General features: G+C 41.3%; 1 long non-coding RNA gene across 1 annotated transcript; it reads left to right on the top strand.

Annotated features, from left to right (window-relative positions):
* The first annotated feature begins 3,988 nt into the window (after positions 1 to 3,988).
* On the top strand, positions 3,989 to 19,515 carry LOC119862870. The gene is made up of 3 exons (XR_005295413.2): positions 3,989 to 4,560; positions 5,222 to 5,255; positions 18,784 to 19,515. It is a non-coding gene; the product is annotated as an uncharacterized LOC119862870 (long non-coding RNA).
* Positions 19,516 to 19,898: the final 383 nt, after the last annotated feature.

Below are 19,898 nucleotides of genomic sequence, written 5' to 3'. Positions count from 1 at the left end.
GCTTCCAATTGCTATGGTGCTTTTGAAAATATCACCCCAAATTGCTAATGTTGGACTCTCACAATGAAGTGCTCACAAGCCACCTGCAATCTAAGAATTATTCACAGAAAGTATTCAGATAATTTTGATTAATTAATAAATTCAAGAAAATCATAAGCTGCTGGAAGGCACTTTTTGAACTATAATAAGGAAAATTAGTGGAATATGTTATTTGCTATGAATTCTATCTAGGCATTTATGTTACATTCTATTATTTGCCCCGCTCTAGAAACTACTTAGTACACCCCCTTAATAGCACAGAAAGCTCTGTCACTGAATTATACTCATTATCCAGTAGGAAGCACTAGTTCAGTGGTGCATTTAAACCTCCATACCCTGCTGTCAGGAGCAGGCTCCCTCCCCCACTATGAACATGAAGATCCATAATCTCTGTGCTAATGCTTTCATTGTCCTGTAACTTCTGGAGCCATTTCCAGCTTACCCTCCAAGGGGTGGGAGGTGGGGAAGAGTACAATTTGACAAAGACCCTAAGTGATGAATACAGCTTTAAGGGAAAGAGATTTGCCCCCTAACCCTTTAGTCTTTTCATTCACTCTCCAAATGCATTGAGATTAATAATTCCCCTAGGCCATTGTATGCAAATCTCCACTGTGCATGCACAGAAAAGATTATAATTGAATACCCTATTACGATGGGGAAAAAAGACAGACAAGGCTCAAAGGCTGAATTGGCCTGGTTTGGCGTTGAGCCAACAGCACCTACAATTATTCTGCAATGATTTTTATTTATCTGTTTAGTGTTCCCACTAGGCAGGGAAAGACTCTAGTCATAATTTAGTGCTCATGGTTAGGCAGAGAGCTCTAAATTGAAAAACTTATTCAGATGGATAATGAAATGTGGCTGGACTCCTAATGTCCCACTCAGAATGAAAATAGCAGAAATCATAGGCCTTTTCACATGGTTTACAGTGTGTTAGTGATGAGTTTACGGGAGGATTTTGCTACCTTATATTTTATAAAACACATCTAAAGGAGCAGTACTAGACTTTTATACTTACATAGATGATCAATAGCTAAAATTGCTGAGCATTCCTTCAGTTGATATAAAAAGTAGAGGAAAAAAAGACAACCTAGAATGAGTAAATTACCTGGAGCCACAGTGAAATCTATTGAAGGAAACAGTACGGAGCCTCCAGAACTATTTCTTCATGACACCTACCCCAGAACTGCTGTTAATATCAAAAGCCTAGGTATCTATATATGATTTTAGTTTAAGTGTTTTGCATCACCCAGTGCCCATAAGGAAAACATCACATATCAAAGTAATACAGGGGCAACAAGCCTCGTTGTTATATGTTGTAAGTCAAAGCCACAAGGAATCTGCCCCTACCAGCAGGCAAAAACATAGACTGAATAATGAGCTTGTTCAGCATATATAAGTGGAGTTCCATGCAGAAGAATTGAGGACATTGGACCAAATTCTAATCTCCGTTAGACTATCAAAAATCCAGAGTATTCCCATCAAAAATCCAAGTCTGGTCCAGTATATGGCTCTTAATTTGAATTAATACTGGTTTTCTGTGTTATTTGAAGCCAAGATATTATGATTTGTACTTAAGTAAGTTAAATTAGAGCTACTAATAATTTTTAAGAAAATAGGCAATGTTGTTGGATTCATTTTAATTATTTTATAAGGCTTTTCCAGAAAAAAAATATGAAAAAAATTTATATGAACACAGCATGAACAAATTCAAAGTGACAACAGCATGGAGTCTATGACAGAAAATGTTTTAAATATTAAAGCAAACCTTCTTAATATTAACAATTAAATGCACTGGAGAGGCGGTTGTTGCTCAATGGAAGTACAATTTGAAGTCTAAAATAAATTCAACAAATCTAAGAATCAAGTTTAGCTTACATGGAAGGCTAGCACTATATTCCAGAATATAATCAATTTATTATCTTATCTACATAATCATTGCCTTTTCAGAAAGATACCAACTCCCACCATTGCTTAGCACAGTACAATTTATATCTAAGACTTTGGAAAGCAAATAACACAAAAATATGGATTAAAATGATAAAATAATTCCACACATGATTAGATTCACTGTGTTGTGTAGCCTGCACAGCAGGTGGGGAATCCTCAAAAAAGAATTAGGGAAAGGTTTAGGGAAAGCAGATTAATGGGGAAAAGATTAAATGTGTTTCAAAAGCAGGACAAAACATATTTTTAAAATGACAATCTGTCTACGAGCAATGTTAAGGGATACTCCTGAATGCAAAACATACATGCTTCATAGAAATACAAGTGCTTCCTGCTAATACAATTTTCGAGTGCACTACGGTCCTTTATATCATATGATGGAGAAGCATTTGACATTAAGTGGTGCAAGTGACCTGACTTCTTAGTTGCAGAATAGTCACTTGTTTTGGGGGCAAATTAGATAAGGGTCTATTCTCTCCTTCATATACACATGCAATACTGCATAATAATTTAACTTCAGTTACAAGACCTTCACTTTGAGAGAAGGATCAACCAGCTGTGTATTTTCAAATCCAGTAGCATGTTACAGTAGAAAACTAAAATGTAGCACTCAAACACCTAGAAAAATTTATCGGCACATATTGATATTGGTACCAAAGGCTTAAGTAGTTTACAGAGCCTTTAAAGGCAGCTCTGTATTTAACCTAGAATCAAACCATGGTGGTAAGGGACTGATTCTATAACCCAGGGATCTCAGTGAGCACTCTTCAAGTACAGAATGAAGCTGCACTGATATCAAAAGGCACCTGAAACATCTGTTGGTGCCAAAGGTACAACACTGTGAAAAAGTGCAAGCAGCAAAGCAAACATGTGTGGCCATTTTCATCCAATCCAAATGGGTGCCCCTGTATGTGACAATCAAGCAACACCCAAAAGGAGTGTTGCCAGCCCCAAGCATTAAAAAATCACGAGATTAAAAAAGCATATGTATATATTTTAGATTAGTTTTATTTACCTTCTGTTTTGTGAATCTTTGTGATATTCTTGGGTCAGATTTTCCTAGCTTTTCTCTGAAACCTTGAAGGCTAAAATTTATTTTAAAAAAACGCAACGTGAGACTGTCACCTAATCACACAACTCTTTAAAAACTGAGGGAATACACCAAATATCATGAGGCTCATGATAAAATCACAGAACTGGCAACATTGCAAAAGAATTCTGCTTGCAGAAGAGGGATTACAGATGCTTCCACAGGCCACGTGTATAACTGATCTGATCACCAGCCAATTTATTTCTTCTATGCTAGATATCTCAGAGTAATCTGGAAAAGGAACATCATTTACAGGGTAATTTTCTAACTCCAAGGCTCGAGAAATCTGAGGATACCAAGGGTAGGTCTGAACTAGAGGGGAACCAAGGACAAGACTCCACTTAGCAGCCTCCCCTGCCCCATTCAATGGGCGGGAGCTCTTGCCAAGGTCAGCATGTGGGGGTGAAGCCATGAATCTTTGGGGAAGCCATGAATCTTCAGAGCTCTTTCACTAAAGCGGCCAGCACTAGCTACAAAGTTAGATGGGATAAATCAGGGAATTCCAGCTCTACCCAGACTCAGAGTGGCTTTCAGAACCTCCAGATATCATATTCAGCCAATTTTAAATCTAGGACTCTGGACTTTTTTCTCATTTGCTCTACTGCCATTGATGGATGATCTTCCTTCATCCTACAACTTTTCTATCACTGTGGTCCCTCAGCTGCCCAACCTCACTACATCCTGGTCTATTCTGTTTCTCACTGTAGTGGGGTGGCTGCCCCACTCCTATCCTAGATGGGGCTTCAGCAGGCCAGGGAGGTGGTGCAGGTGGGCTGCCAATCAGAGAAGGCCTGCTAGGGAGCCAATCAGAGGCTGAGTTAGAGACAGCCAATCAGAGCCAGTCTCAGCCATATATAAAGGCTGCCCGAGAAGGGAGTGGGTAGTCTCTCCTTGGGGGTCAAGGGAGGAGGACTGGTTCTGGAGCTGGAAGGTAGCACCTTGGACAGAGCAGTGCTGGGGAAGGGTAGAAGGAGCTGCAGCCAAGGAAAACCCCAGGCTGCTGGCATAGGCCAGGCAGGTGCATAGGGCTGAAGGGGAAGTGGCCCAGGGACAATAGCAGGGCAAGAGAAGATAAGGAGGGCAGAGAGGCTGCTGCTAAAGGGTCCCTGGGTTGGGACCCAGAGAAGTGGGTGGGCCTGGGTCCCCCCCTTTCCCTTGTGCTACACCTGGCTGAAGAGGAGTGTGGCCTGATCCAGGCTGTGGCTGGTCTCTGTGACAAGGGGCTAGACTTAGAGGCTGCAGCTGGCCACTACAGCAGGTGCAGATTGTGGACTGCTGATAACACCAAACCCCTGGAAGGGGGTGAGACTGGAGCAGTGGGCACTGCCAGAGGGCAGTGTCCTGAAGAGGATGTTGCTGAGTGGGGAGCAATGAGGCTCCCCAAAGCAGAAGAGCAGATGAAGGGCAAGGCACCATGTGCAAAAGGTGCCCCATGACTGGACAGAGCTAATTCCTGGAGCAACCAGTGGGAGGTGCTGGCAGTGGTGAGTCCTAACCCCGTCACACTCTCCTATCTCCTAATTCACTTTTTTAATTTTGCAAAGGCCACAGTAGCTAAAAAACACTCTTGTCAAACAAAATTCAGAACTTGTATATTGAGATGTGTACATCACTCTCAAAGCAATCAAATGATGTTGTAACCATGTGCTTTATTCACTCAACCCACCTCCTTTGTTCTCTTGCATTCATTTCTTTTGTAATGTGTTTATTTAGGTTATAATCTCTTCAGGGCAAGCATGTCTCGTGTATGTTTTGGGAAGTGCCTTTCCATACTATATAGCAGCAATAATCAGACCTCTGTTTCCCCATTTGTAAACTAGCAATGCAAATGCAGTATTTCTCAACCTCACAGGGGAGATATCGGGCTAAATTTGTTAATGATTGTCAAGCTTGTGGAGGTCCTTTCATGGAGAACTCTACAGAAGTGCAAAGCATTGTTATAGGTCAAAAAATCAAACCATTTTAACTATGGAGAAACTAGCGTCGCTCCATAATTAAAGAGGGGCTCAACTGAACAGTAAAAGCATTATTTATAGTTTTAGCATGTTAACTTGGAAGTACCAAAGGGAGGCACTTACTGAGCACTCTGGGATCATGCAGAGAGATGAACAAAAATGTTTCCTTCTCCTTTGTTTTATTTAATAGTTCAGCATGAAAAAGGGGCCTGTCAGGATGTCAAGTAAGTAGCAACCACAGAAAAACAGGTTTCTAATTTAATGTTCATAATAAGAAAGCTAGTATTTTCCACCTTCTTCCGCCCTAAACTGCCAACCAACTGCATAATACTTAAGCATGTAGAAAGGAGTGTTGTTTATATGTAAGATTTTTTCAGTTAGCTTCCCTCTGATTTTATTGGAGGTTTTTTATAATAGATTTGAAAGTGCTCAACATGGTATTTCCTTAAATTTTTCATAAGAATTTTGGAACTGTTTGGAATATATTCAAACTGATTTCAAACTCATTACATCAGTGCCTCTTGGTGGTAACTATTCAATCACATTTATGGTAAGTTCAGGCTCCTATATTTCTCTTTCCAATTCTGATTTTGGTATTGGCAAATCATAACTTTACAAGAAAGAAATCAATCCAACTTCATCATCATTTCTATTCAACTTTTAATTGGCAACAAGGTTGCTAAGAGGGAGAATGCTGTTTTCAAGTAGCCTGCAGTATATGCACATAAAAATTCAATCTGGGTTGGAGAGGTCATGAGCTTTAAGAGGATTCATTATACTTATAATGGAGAATACCAGTAGATTCAGGTATCTCTGGGGCTTTTTAAGCATTCTCACTGGAAACTTCATTTTATCACTCTATAAAATACAGTATTTTTGTTCCCTGATACCTTAGGGAAATGTCTGTTTTTAAATGATACCCAGAGCTCAAGCTGGGGGCATACAATTAGCCTTCCATTACCTCTTTATACAGTACTGTAGGAATGCAATAAAGCTGTAGCATAACCCATACATCAAGATTCACAAAACAATAACACACATTTAGGGCTGATACCGGTTCTCTGCTACACTGATGTGCAAGGGGTAAAGGAGTTGTTCCCCCACCCCACAGGCAGTTAGGTAGAATTCCTCTATGGTAACACACCTTTGTGCACTGGGAGCCATACCTGGCTAATTCACCAAGGAACAGACTATAAGCCCAAAGGAAAAGTGATACATTAGTAGAAGGATGTATATTCCTGTCCACTTGCTAAACTGTTCCATCAAACTATAGGACAAACGCATGGTATTTTATGGGTATTTTATGGATTATTCCCATCATCTAGGATACCTAGAACCATATATCCAGTGTGATGGGTTGGATCACAGAAACCCCCTGGGGGCTGCCACCTGATGTGCCAAGACTACTTCTGCCCCTACTTTCCCTGCCCTTCCAGCTTGGGACTTCAGTGCCCTGCCTGGTTTGAGCCAGACCCGCTAGCCTGCTGCAAACCCAGACCCAGGTCTGAACCATGTCCCCTACCAGCTGTAGGATTAAACTAAAAGCATCTTAATGTGTTCTTGTCTTTAACACGCAGATGTTCAACTCCAAATGGGGTCCAAACCCCAAATAAATCCATTTAACTCTGTATAAAGCTTATACAAGGTAAACTCATAAATTGTTTGCCCTCTATAACACTATTAAAGATGTGCACAGTTGCTTACCCTCCCAGGTATTAACGCATAACCTGGGTTAATTAGTAAAAAGTGATTTTATTAAATACAGAAAGTAGGATTTAAGTGGTTCCAAATAACAGACAGAAAAAAGTGAATTACCAAGCAAAATAAAATAGAACACCCAAGTCTATGTCTAATAGTAAAAAGACTGAATACAGATAAAAACCTCAACCTCAAGAATTCCAGTAAGCTTCCTTTTATAGACTAGTCTCCTCTAGTCTGGGTCCAGCAATCACTCACACCCCTGTAGTTACTGTCCTTTGTTCCTGTTATCCTGGGAGGTGGAGAGGCTCTTTAGCCAGCTGAAGACAAAATGGAGGGGTCTCCCATGGGCTTAAATAGACTCCCTTGAGGGTGGAGACCCTCCTCTCTCCAATGCAAAGTCCAGCTCGAAGACTGAGTTTTGGAGTCACCTGGGCACGTCACATGTCCATGCATGACTCAGTTTTTACAGGCAGCAGCCATTGTTTGCATGCTACCTTGAACGTCCTCATGTAGACTTCTTCTGTGGATTGGAGCCTTCCAAGATCCATTGTGCGTTAAGTGCTTCTTGACTGGACACTTAATTTGCACATTGCTTTCTCAAGAAACTGACCAAATGCTTTACTAAGGCTACTTAAAAATCAAGCAAGTACATGGCCAATATTCATAACTTCGAATACAAAAATGATACATGCATACAAATAGGATGAATAGATTCAGTAGATCATAACCTTTACAGAGATGTTACATGGCATATGTAGCATAAAACATATTCCAGTTATGTCATCTATACATTCATAAGCATATTTCCATAAAGCCTTATGGGGGGTCACAGTCACATCCACCTCATAAGAGAAACTCATATGATGTATACATTAGTTCTATATGATGTAATCCTCATTTCCATACTCAACAGATTGCTTGTCCTGCTTTGCTGTCTTATGTCCTGCCTATGTAGCCTGTGAGATCCATTTTGCCAGGGGGTGGAGTGGGGGAGGACAAACAAGTTTGCTGTGAGTAAATAGTTACTATTAATCCAAATAGCTCTACAAAAGTGGTATTGCTTAGAACTCAACCCAAGATGAGCTCTTCAACGTCTGTCACTGATTTTTGACAAGCCAGGTGACAGTCAGTGTCTCTAACACTTGTGTGTGCATCTCTCCATTTGTCCTCATTTGAATTTGCCACTTCCTGGGACAACTGTCCAAGTTGTTTAACAGTCTTCTTGAAATGTCAGTGAAGAGCCTCATGGAGTAATATGAAAAGCCACTTGATTCTTAGCATTCTATAGCACCTTAGGTTTTTGACATGCCTTACAAGCTAATTAGCATGGCTCTGTGGTAAACATATTTTCCTGTTTCACTTAGGATGGCTTCACGCTCCCAAACTGGAACTTTGTCATGAAGTTTCAGACAGTGGCTCGTTCTCTCTCTCACTTGTGAAGAAAAAAGAGATGGTTTTTCCTTCAAATATGCTCATAGATATTAGAGCAGCTGTGCATTCTCTAGCTTTTAAGACAGGAATAATTATATAAACAATTATATTTGGCTGGCCTCGAACAAAGCAGGCTAACTGCTGTCCTGCACCATACACAGTCCAGTGTCTGAGGCCTCTCAGGGAGGAGAGCTGGGCACCCACTCGTTGATCATCTGCCTCAGACTGCAAAAGATTATCACACAGTATGTGGCATCCTGAAGTTGCATATGCACAGCCGGGCATCCTGCCCTGGAGTACTAACCCTCCTCCTCTTCTCTTTGAGTTTCCTCCTTCAAAGATAACCCACTGGGTATGCACATGTTTAGAGACAATAATTCAACAACTTTGTCCACCTGCCTGTTGTGATCATCAAGAGAGAGTACATTCCCCACGTCTGCACCACAGTGAAAGCTACCAGAAGTTTGTGTCAGAAGTTTTCCAAAAATACAAGTACTCCTTTTCTTTTTTTTTTTGGTTGAATAACTTTTGAAAATCAGCCAACTCCAGTGCTCCTTCTTGCCATTGCTAACTGCTCTGTAACAGTGTGCTTATGTACCAGTGTTTCCAGACACAGTGGCAACAGCAGCCACCTCATAATCCCGGCAACAACTTGTACCAGTCTCTTGGTCAGGCATGTAAATTGCTGGCTGGCTGATCATCCTGGTTAACTATAGTCAATTGGTTTGGGATTCTTGAGCTGAACCTCTTTGAGACGAGCAGAACTGTGTGCTTGAGAAGTGGACAGCATGATGCGATATCTTGATAATGGTGACTTTTGCAGAGAAAATAGTTGTGCAAGACAGTGTGTGACTAGAGGCTATTGCTATGCTATTCACCCTCCTTTTTGTGAGGAGTCTCCCTCCTGCCTCAGTTTAAGAGAAGAGAACTCTGGTATTTCTCAGGGGACTGAGTTCAAATGTCCATTGTGGTAATAAGCAGCAGCACATTTCATTTTAGAATCTAATACTAAAAAGGAAACCTCAATAAGTAGAGGAAGTCTCAATCAGTTCCCTGTCTGAAAATCAAGGGGATTAAACCAAGGCAATAAACTTCATTCAATTAGTTCCCTCAACTCAAGGGGGAATTAAGCAAGACTGTGGCCAGTCAGGCCTCAATTATGTACTGTTAGACACACACAAAGACCAGATTCACTCTGCCTGGCATAGGTGCCAATCAAAGCTTTGAACCAAAAAGATCCTACCCACTGAATGAGGAATTCAGTCCTTCAGAGTTTGTGCTACAAGTTGGTAAGAGCCTCACTGTTCTTGAACCCTCTCTTCTGGCCTTCGAACAACTCCCTCCCCCCAACCTCTCCAAGCTCATCAGAAGTAAGCTCCCTACAGACAGGACACACCAACTCAAAGCAGCACCAGACCCTCCGAGAACAGATGGAAAACCTGCAGACATATCTCCACTGCCACAATGATCAACACCCCTCACAACACACCTTTCAAGATCCATGGATCCTGCACAGACCTATCACAACATGTGGTGTACCTCATCCAATACACTAAATTCCCCAATAACAACTATATGGGTGAAACAAGACAATCACTATGCTCTTGAATGAATTCACACAGGAAAATGAAAAAAGACAAACATCCCATCACCTGTGGGTGAAGACTTTTCACAAAAAGCAACCACTCTGTTTCTGACCTATCAGTCCTCATCCTCAAAAGAAACCTGCACAAGGCTTTCAAAAGACAAGCCTGGGAGTTTAAATTCATAAGCTTTGCTAGATGCTAAAAATAATGGTCTTAATAAGACACTGGATTTATGGCTTATTACAACAATCTGCAAGCAACTAACCCCCATTTTTTTCCTATGACTGCAGTGGTGTTAATGGGCCACTTCACCTTGAATAGTCCTGTAGAATGTGTGTAAACTTCTGACACTAAACTATTCGTTTGATCTTGTAGTAAGCTGTGACACTCTTATTACCTTTCCCAGACCTGAAGAAGAGCTCTGTGTAGCTCGAAAGCTTGTCTCTCTCACCCATAGAAGTTGATCCAATAGAAGGTATTACTCCACCCGCTGTGTCTTTCTAAGGAGTCAGTCAGCACATTGCTCCCCTGGCTACGTCACTTGCCAGACAAGAAATTGCTGCAATTTTGTACTGAAACAGTCTCCTCCAGGAGGATTTCCTACTTTGGTGGCCCAGCACCTGGATTTGTAGTGATCTGGTGGGCAAATCTGGCCCCAAAGTCTGAGTAGTACAGGTAGAACAGCTTAGTTATCCCTGTTAACACCCTTTACTACAAGTGACTGAACAAATAATAGAGAGAATATGTTTTAAACACTGTGGCTAGGATTTCTAAGGGGGTAGGGAGTGGCCCAATTGCCAGTGAAAGTCGGTGGGAGTTGGATGCTTGTGAAAAAAAACAGTGGGATTTTGGAAAAAAGTTTTGCAAACCTAAGAGAAATATTTAACATGTTTTCAGTTTAGTTGCAAATATTTCACTCTGCTCTGCAAGCAGAAGCATTCACTGTCCATAGCTTCTTTCTTGCCTTCTTTAATGTAAATGCCAACTAAGCATTGGGTGGTTTTTTTTTTCCTGCAATAACTCAGACATTTCACGCTCTCTCTTTTTTTGGCCATTGTGCTATACAAAACCAAGGACCGACTGAGCATCAGAAATCATGTTTCTCCTTTTATTCCTCACATTGTAGCTCATTCTGCTAGAAGATCTGTATTAATACAGCTGCCTTCTATTTGCCAATCCTTTTGTGTCTGATTCAATAGTTTTCCAATATTCCTCTTTTCCTTCCAATTACATGTCTACAAACCATCTCTTCAGTCATTTATAAAGAGTTGATATTCAGATATTTAATATAGGTCTCATTAGTATATAATACTTTTTTAGTATGAAAAATTGCCATTCTTCAAGCTGTCCTTCCCCGAAGGACAAGCCCTTTCAGATATAATAAATATGTCAAGATATCCATCAGGATGTATTAGAAATCCGGTCTAAACTTTTGGGACAAGTTTACAGAAACTTCATTAATGTACTGGTGATCACAAAGGTCCCTCCAGGCCTTGGAATCGATGAATCTAGATGTTATTGGCATACCTCCATGGCATGAGAGCTATGCAGCACAGAGAAGGGGTAGTCTTCCCTGGATCCTGAGTCAGACCCCTGAACTAGTTCTCGCAACCTGTTTATGCCTAACATAATGCTGTATCTGTAGCAGAAGTGTGATTAATGCCTATACCCCTCAGACTTCTAAATGATATTGTATTATTCTCATTGTATTCAATCCTAAGTAAATATGGCCATATTCCAGTTATTTAAACAAATACATGTTCAAAAATAAAATAGCTATTTATGACACACATTACTCCGGCAAAAAGTGCACCAAAAACAAAATTTCCCTGTTTGAGGATTCCCTATAGTTTATCAACCAAACCAGCACCCCTAATAATATCCATTTGTAGTAACAATTTGTAACCCCATCCCTATGATCTTCATGTAGGTTCAGATTTCTTGTAGGGACTAGTATCCCTGAATTTGAGTTGCTAACGTAATAGGGCTATACCCAAATACAGTCACAGGGCTTTCTCTTTACTTTACTTTTCTTGTAGCAGGTCACCTCGCTGCTCAAAAGACAAACTGTAGGCCCTCGGTGAGGACCTACAAACTAACTGTGACGTGACACAGCCTCCTGGCAGGCCAGAGCCCCAGAAGTCAGACGCATAACATAACTGTTACTTGATTGGCCACAAAATGTTGCCACCTCCCTTTTCAGTTTGGATTCACTATTTCCACTCTGTTCGCTTTTCTCAAGTGAGATGCTCCAAAAACAGGTCAAAAGTCAAATTCATTCTAATGCACGTTTCCTAGAAACCTGCAATTTCCAAGTTCATGCAAAATTCTTTGCTGCCCTATATACTTCAGTTGACACACACTCAAATGGTTCTCTTGTGAAATTTCACTACTGGCTTGAAAATGTACACTAGTTTCAGTTTCCAAAGAATGAAACATACAGGAGTGGGATTATTTCTGTCATCCACTGCCAAAATAATATTTTGCTTATGGAATTAAAATTTCAGGGGCTTTCCCAAATCCACATAATGCTTTTGAGTGCATTAGGTCATTTACATTAGCACATATGTGTTAAAGACACATCTTGGCAGCCAGCTTCTATTGGTTACTCATCCACAGCTGCTCCAGAGCATTACTCCACCTAAAGCGAGGATTAACATATGCTCCTGAAACAGACTTCAATTACAGGAAGAGGTTTTCTTCAGCTAAGTGGCTTTTCCCATCTACTCTTAGTATCAGGACTGCAAACATCTCTCCGATGTCCACCTGGCTACAATTATCTATGCATTCCCAATTCTTCCTTCCCTGCTCCCACCCCCCCTACCGGATTGCTGCACTGTGCTCTACAGGCACTATCCCATAAAACCTTGAAACTTCATCTGGTGCAGAATGCCCACCTTCTCAGCAGAGTGGGCCGCAGTCAGAACCTTGTATATTTTATAATGAAAGAATCCAGCCTTTGCCACAGATTGCACACCAGAATGCGAGCACACAAAAACTAGTTCTATATTAGGAGCACTTCACAGATGTGGAGAACTTTGAAATGTTTGTAATATTTTATGAACAAGCCGAGTGACTCAGTTTACCCACTCAGTCTGTATTGCCACCAAGTGTGAAGGGGTTAATTTCTCCTCTGGGACACAGGGAATAAGAGATGGCTTTTTTTAATCATGTAGGCAAGGGTGTGCCTCGGTGGGATACAAATGCACCATGAAGAACTGAATGGAATCAACTCACATGAATGGGGCATCCTTAAGAAACAATGGAAGATCCAAAGACCAGACACTGACGTCAGCCAAGGAAGGTGTACCTCCGCCCCCACCCACTGAAATAAGATATATCTGCAAATACACAGTTTTTCTGGTATAACTATGTCTGCAGAAGGGGCTTTCACTAGCACAGTTATGTCAATCAGAAATAATCCCTTGTCAACAACCCGGATACACATAGGCATACTGGCAAAAAAAAAAAAAAGAAAAAAAAATGTGTGCGCACCTGGCCTAGTTTTTCCTGGTTGCAAAGATAACCTTTAAAACATTAAATAAGTGGAAACCCATGCTCTGTTCTCTTCCAAGGCTGTAGACTGCCTGAAACAATAGCACTGATCAGTATGAACTATCCATAGATTTCAGTGGGCTGTTAAGCCTGAAACCTGTATTGTTAACTATTTCCGTGTTTATAGCGGAAACATCTAGCTAATGCGCTTACTCCAGAATCCCAAATTATTCCCTACACCACTACAAGTGCTGGTAAGTCCGCAAATGCTCTCTGCTCAGCTGCCAGAATATTTCACCATGGTAATTTCTACATTGCAGTGATCTGTCCATTGTGGACATCAGTCTGTGTCATATCAAAAACCGAGAACAAAAGGACCATGTGAAATAAACTTCAGGTACTATCCAAATAAGACATGGGGCTACTGCTCTAATTGGCTGTTCATTTGCATACTTTATTTAAAAAACCCTCCCATTGTTTGTTTAATTTAAAGGAAGCTGCTGAAAAATTTCAAATCTACTAAAAATTCACCACAAGAATTTCAAATCTGCTACAAACTCAAGTCCATGGCCAAAGGGGGAACGTTATATCAGTACACCATAGATTGCACTATCTTCCTATTTACTTTCAGGTACAGTTAATATTCCTCTGTAAAGGGCCTTATGGTTTTTGGCTTTGTCACTGTCAACTCACCATTGTCATATATAGAAAAGGAGTACTTGTGGCACCTTAGAGACTAAAATTATTTGAGCATAAGCTTTCGTGAGCTACAGCTCACTTCATTGGATGCATTCAGTGGAAAATACAGTGGGGAGATTTATATACATAGAGAACATAAATCAGACGTCCAAGAATTATAACATTCAAAAACCAGTTGGAGAACACTTCAATCTCTCCGGTCACTCGATTACAGACCTAAAAGTGGCAATTCTTCAACAAAAAAACTTCAAAAACAGACACCAAGGAGAGACGCTGAATTGGAATTAATTTGCAAACTGGATACAATTAACTTAGGCTTGAATAGAGACTGGGAGTGGATGGTTATTACATAAAGTATAACTATTTCCCCATGTTTATACCCCCCCCCCCACCCTCACTGTTCCTCAGATGTTCTTGTCAACTACTGGAAATGGCCCACCTTGATTATCACTACAAAAGGTTTTTTCCCCTCCGCTCTCCTGCTGGTAATAGCTCACCTTAAGTGATCACTCTGGTTACAGTGTGTATGGTAACACCCATTGTTTCATGTTCTCTATGTATATAAATCTCCTCACTGTATTTTCCACTGAATGCATCTGATGAAGTGATTTGTACCTCATGAAAGCTTATGCTCAAATACATTTGTTAGTCTCTAAGGTGCCACAAGTCCTCCTTTTCTTTTTGCAAATACAGACTAACATGGCCGCTACTCCTGAAAATTGTCAGATATGAATGAACTTTCTTCCTGCACTGCACTGATGGAGCCAGATTTGGCTGGTCCTCAGTGGTCTCCAAATGCTGCCACAGCAACTCCACTCACTCACCCCATTTCAGAGAGAAACTGTGGTCTGGTAAGTGGGCTACAAAGGCCTTTGTGCTCCAGCTCAGTGCCAACTCACACATAGCTGCCAGGATTCCCATTCCAACAGCTCACAGATAGGCTCATTCCCCTATTCAGTTTACTTGCTTGTCCTTTTCCAACCATTTAACCTGCTTTTTTCCTTGTCCCACTCACTTGTCATGTTCAAACCTAAAATCAGATTGCAGGCTCTCAGGCAAACCAAACTCTATGGTCTGTAAAGCACTGATTGATTTTAAATAAACCATAATGTCCAGTAAGGACTCTGACTATTGGAAGGGGAAGTCACGTTCAATCTCCCATTTATTTAGAGTGGTAATTGTAAACTTGAGTTTTGCAATGGTTAGTTAGGCGTCTCTAGCCACACCATTCTCCCTTTTGGAATTTGGAATTTTGGAATTCCAGCCTCTGAATTACACAATTTTCACTGAATTTAGCTGTATAGAGTGGAAATCTGTCAACTTCATGAAAAAATTCGTACAGATACAGACAGACGTCAGATGAAGTGAGCTGTAGCTCACGAAAGCTTATGCTCTAATAAATTTGTTAGTCTCTAAGGTGCCACAAGTACTGAATTACACAAGACACTCTTAAAGGGAATTCAGAGAGGTTTGGGAGGCTTGCAGAATCTTTCAGACACATGGTCAACTCCAGCAGGCCAGACTTGAAACCAATGAGATTGTTCATTTGAGTAAGGCAAAAAGGATTTGGTCCTCCTAAATTAAATGTTTTGGACTCGTGTCAAAACTTCACTTCAATTCCCTCTCAGGAATAAACCAATCCATGTCTAAAGGCACATTTGGTCTCAAAGCATTTGCCTGGTAAATCAGTATTGAAATCCAGTTCCATCAACACATTTCTCCATTTTTGTCCAAACTCACACACTCCCGCCCTCAAAGTTCCCCTTGTTGGGAGTGTAAGCGCTGCTACTTGAGTGGATATTGATTCAGACCATGACATTGGTTCACATCATATAGAATTTATTCTGTGACAGTCTGAGTGCCTGTTGCACTCCAGGTCACAAAGCCGGGGCATAGGTATGGGTGGGTCACTTAGCATCCCAGCCCACTCAAATTTGAGCAGGGGACACCTGGCAGCCTGCATCCTTCCCTCCTCGCCAATGACTTTCAATTCACCTTCAGGCGGGTTGGACGGGAGCGGTGCGGTGCCCTCCTGGCAGGCAGTGGAACAGCACAGTGGGAGAAGCCGAGCTCTCAGGCTGGAGGAAACCCCGGCCATCCCTTCCTCTCTCTTCCCCTCCCCATCCCCCTTTTTCCCCCCTTGCCAGAGCGCACACTCTGCTCACCTGGGCTGCTCTATAGCTCTCCCCGGGACTGCAGTCATGTCACCAACATCCCCACCCTCACAGCAGGGAGAGGGAGGGGGGTGAGCTGCCAAGAAAGTGGCACCAAAAGTTTGATACTATCCGCCCTCAACCTGCAAAATGGTCAATGCTGCAATGTAACAGATTTCTCCTTTTAGGTTCCCAAAGTCTGCAAAATATCAATAAAAAGTTGCTGGTTTTTGTTTTGGAGGGGTGGGAGTGGGGGGTTAATTTGCCCCACCCTGTGCATACAGTGGCAGAGGGAAGCCCTGGATGCACACGTGCATGACCTAGTCCTACCCATCCCCCTCCCTGCTTCCATGCTTGCCTCTGTCCGGCTCCCTTCCCCCGGCCGCCAGGCCCCTGCCTGTAGGCCGGTGGCATAGCTAGGAGTGGAGATTTGGGTGGTAGGCACAGCCTGTCATTGCCCACCTGCCCGAAAGTCAGGGCCCACTCAAATTTCCACTCCTAGCTCTGCTACCACCACAAACATTGTTCTGGTTAGCAAAAACTTTGAAGGTTCCATTTTTCTGAAACAAGTACAAAGCCCATTCTCACAGATACTGAGGTCAGCGTATAGTTAAACCAGAGTCCAATTTCAGACTAATAATAATGGGCCATATTTTCAAAATCATAAGCACACAACTGCATGTTCATGTTTGATTTAGGCCAATGTTTATTTTTAATCTCATTCCTCATGCATCTGTAGATGGGTGCGGATACAACATTGTGTTTGCAGAAAAACCATAGATATTTACATGCCTATGCAAGTATACACAGTTTTGTAAATTTATTCCAAAGTATCATTTCATAATAAGCAAAAAAATCTTGAATTCCTAATCAAAATCCTCTGCTCATTTGTTATCAATAATTTGGATTTTAGTTTACAAGTAAATCTTCTGATCAACTGCTGTTTACCTCCTCAGGGTATGTAGTTTCTCCCCACTTTCTCTGGATAGCACTCAGAGGCTCTGAATGCCATTCTGCAGAAGACCTTTTAGTAGCAACGTTTTCCTCCTTGGTAGACTCCTCAAGCGGCTTTGAACTCGCCTGTGGATCTGTCACATGACTATTTTGCTGATGGGGTCTCTGGGCTTTTCCTGGATACCATTTTCTATTGGCTTGTCTCAGATTTTGAGGGACACAAATTTGTAACAATCTGGATTTCTATCCCTCAGAAAAATTTTATGTAAAGTTTCTGTGTAGCTGTTTCACCTACGAGTACTGTGCCCACATTTATTCTACATGTTACACTTTGTTTTGTATTCTTTTGGGTTGAGAACTTGTTGAACAGGTTTTAACAGAGTTTATAAACACCTTAGCAACACAGTAGACAGATCCTTAAACCACCAAAGCTATAATAAAGGTCACATTTGCGTTTGCTCCCTTATGTTTTATGAACCACATACTTGTCCTCCATTTTTTTTGGTCTTGATCATTCATATTTGATGTGAGGGATACTTGACCTTTTAACTCGTATTCATTCTTTATTCTGCATCACAAACACATTCTCCAACATCCTGCTTTCTAAAGACTCATTACTATCTGAATTGATTGAACTTTGTCATCTATTAATAAGGCTTTAAACGGGCTTCTGACCTGTACATGTACTCTGCTGTTTTGTTTCATAAATTATTCAGTGCTACTGCTCTTCCATCATCCATCTCTGGTTGGCTCTATTCTTCCCTTTCTGATGAGTTCTTGACTTATGAATTGAATTGCCAGTTATTTTGTCTTGCGTGTCACACTTTGCAATTAATTAATTAATAATGTGGATTTTTGTCCAATATGCTTTGTTATGCTGTAATGTTAAGGTTGTTTTCCTTCCAAACTTTATATAGTACTCATAATCTTCTGTAAGCACCGGGTGGTTATCAAATACACCGGACCATTGCTAGAACATGGGATTTGCAATCCATTCACGGTACCACGTTAACGTGGGGACCGCGTTATAGCGGGGACTGCATTAAAATGAATTGCAATTAAAGTAATGAAATTTGGGATCCATGGCCACGACTGCGTTATATGCGAATTTACGCTATATAGATGCGCATTCTAGTGAGGGTCTGGTGTACTATATATTTTACCCGCTGCTAACCTTACAGGGTATATCTAGCCAAGTAAATTGTATGTACCAGCAACCATGCACCCAAGTGCAAACCCCAACCCTGATGTCTAGCCATAATTTTCTAAGGCTGATGCATTTAAACATGTAGCAGAATGTTACTAATAATTTGTGTGAAGAACCAAATAACCTGTTACAGCCTTGAAAGAAATGTTGACTTATGACACTAAAATTATATTAGCTGCTTAGATATAATAAGTAGACTTTGACAAATACTGTTTGCAAGAATGTTTTGTGAGCACACTTGTACTCACAAACATTCACAACCCATACCGTGAGAGTGTGCATATCTTTTATTAGACCAACTTCTGTTGGTGAGAGAGATACGCTTTTGAGCTTACCGAGAATTCAAGTTGTTTAAGCTTGAAAACTTGTCTCTTTTACCAACAGAAGAGTCCACTTCCAAAGCAGAAGTGTCAATAATTATATCTTGTGTAAAACTTTAGGGGAGTAAGGAAAGGGTGTTGTGAACCTTAACTTTCGTTTCCCAATGGAACGACACTGACATTACCTCTGTGCTTTTTATCTGTAGCTGTGCCATTGCGGTCTTCAGGAGCGCCCCCACCACATCCTTGGAACACCTGAACCAGATGAGGAGGAGAAAACAGAGAACTTGGGATGACATTCAGTGGGATCCTGCAAGCCAGTGCTGTATAACACTGTGACCAAAGGGCCTAGAAGGTAAACACTGCAGTCTATATGGAGAAAGAAAAAGCAGGCAGGAGAAAGTCCCAGCAGGAAAAGAAGAGAGAGATGCGCCAGGACATAATGGGGCTTATCCAGCAGCAAACACAGATGCTGCAGACTTGTCTGGTCCTACAGGTTCAACGATCACAGACTCACCTCCCTTTGCAGTCCAGAGACAACTCCGTTACAGCATCTCCCTTCAGCCCCACCCACTCAACATTCCATGTAGCATCAGGGGCCACATTCCTCTCCCAACCACTCCACACTAGGGAATGCTAAGGGCAACCACAGTTTCACTTAAACAGACCTGTGAAACACATGGTTTCTGTATGTTTGGCTAAAATGGACATGAATTGTCTTTCCCCTTCTTAAATTCTGTTCCATTACTATATAAAGTTTATAATGTACTTTTGCTTTTAAATTGAACAGATTTTTGCACTGGTTTTGTTACTGAATAAAATTCTATTTGGAAAATATTTCATCTTTATAATTCCCAACACATGTTGCAGAGTGCCTAGCAGTTCTCAAAGCACCCACTTACTTGTTATTTTACAGAGCGACTCAACTCATATGATCAGTGACAAACAGTGTAATAATAATAAATGTACAGCAAGCATCACAAAATTAATCAGTGCATTGACAATGTTATATTCATAGATGTGCACCAAGCACCATACAATTCCTAACAAAGCCCAAAAGCAGCAGGGCCAGGTAGAGCACAGTACACCACAGCCCATTACTGTGGCTCACTGTTAAAATGCTCTTTCAAAGTATCCCAGAGCTTTGGTCCATATCGAGCTCTGATAATGGCCCGTTATTTAAATCATTGTTCAAACTCAGCAGACAGCCACTCCACCTCCACCCTCCACCAGTTAGCAACTTTCCCCTCTGTGCTTCATGAATATTATATTATGCAGGATACAGCAGGCAGCTACAATCATTGGGATGTTCCCCCCCGCC

Source organism: Dermochelys coriacea, chromosome 10 (genome assembly GCF_009764565.3).
Source record: "Dermochelys coriacea isolate rDerCor1 chromosome 10, rDerCor1.pri.v4, whole genome shotgun sequence".
In the NCBI taxonomy this organism is placed as follows: domain Eukaryota; kingdom Metazoa; phylum Chordata; order Testudines; family Dermochelyidae; genus Dermochelys; species Dermochelys coriacea.
Note: the sequence above shows the minus strand (reverse complement) of the source record. Positions and strands in the feature narration are given on the sequence as shown.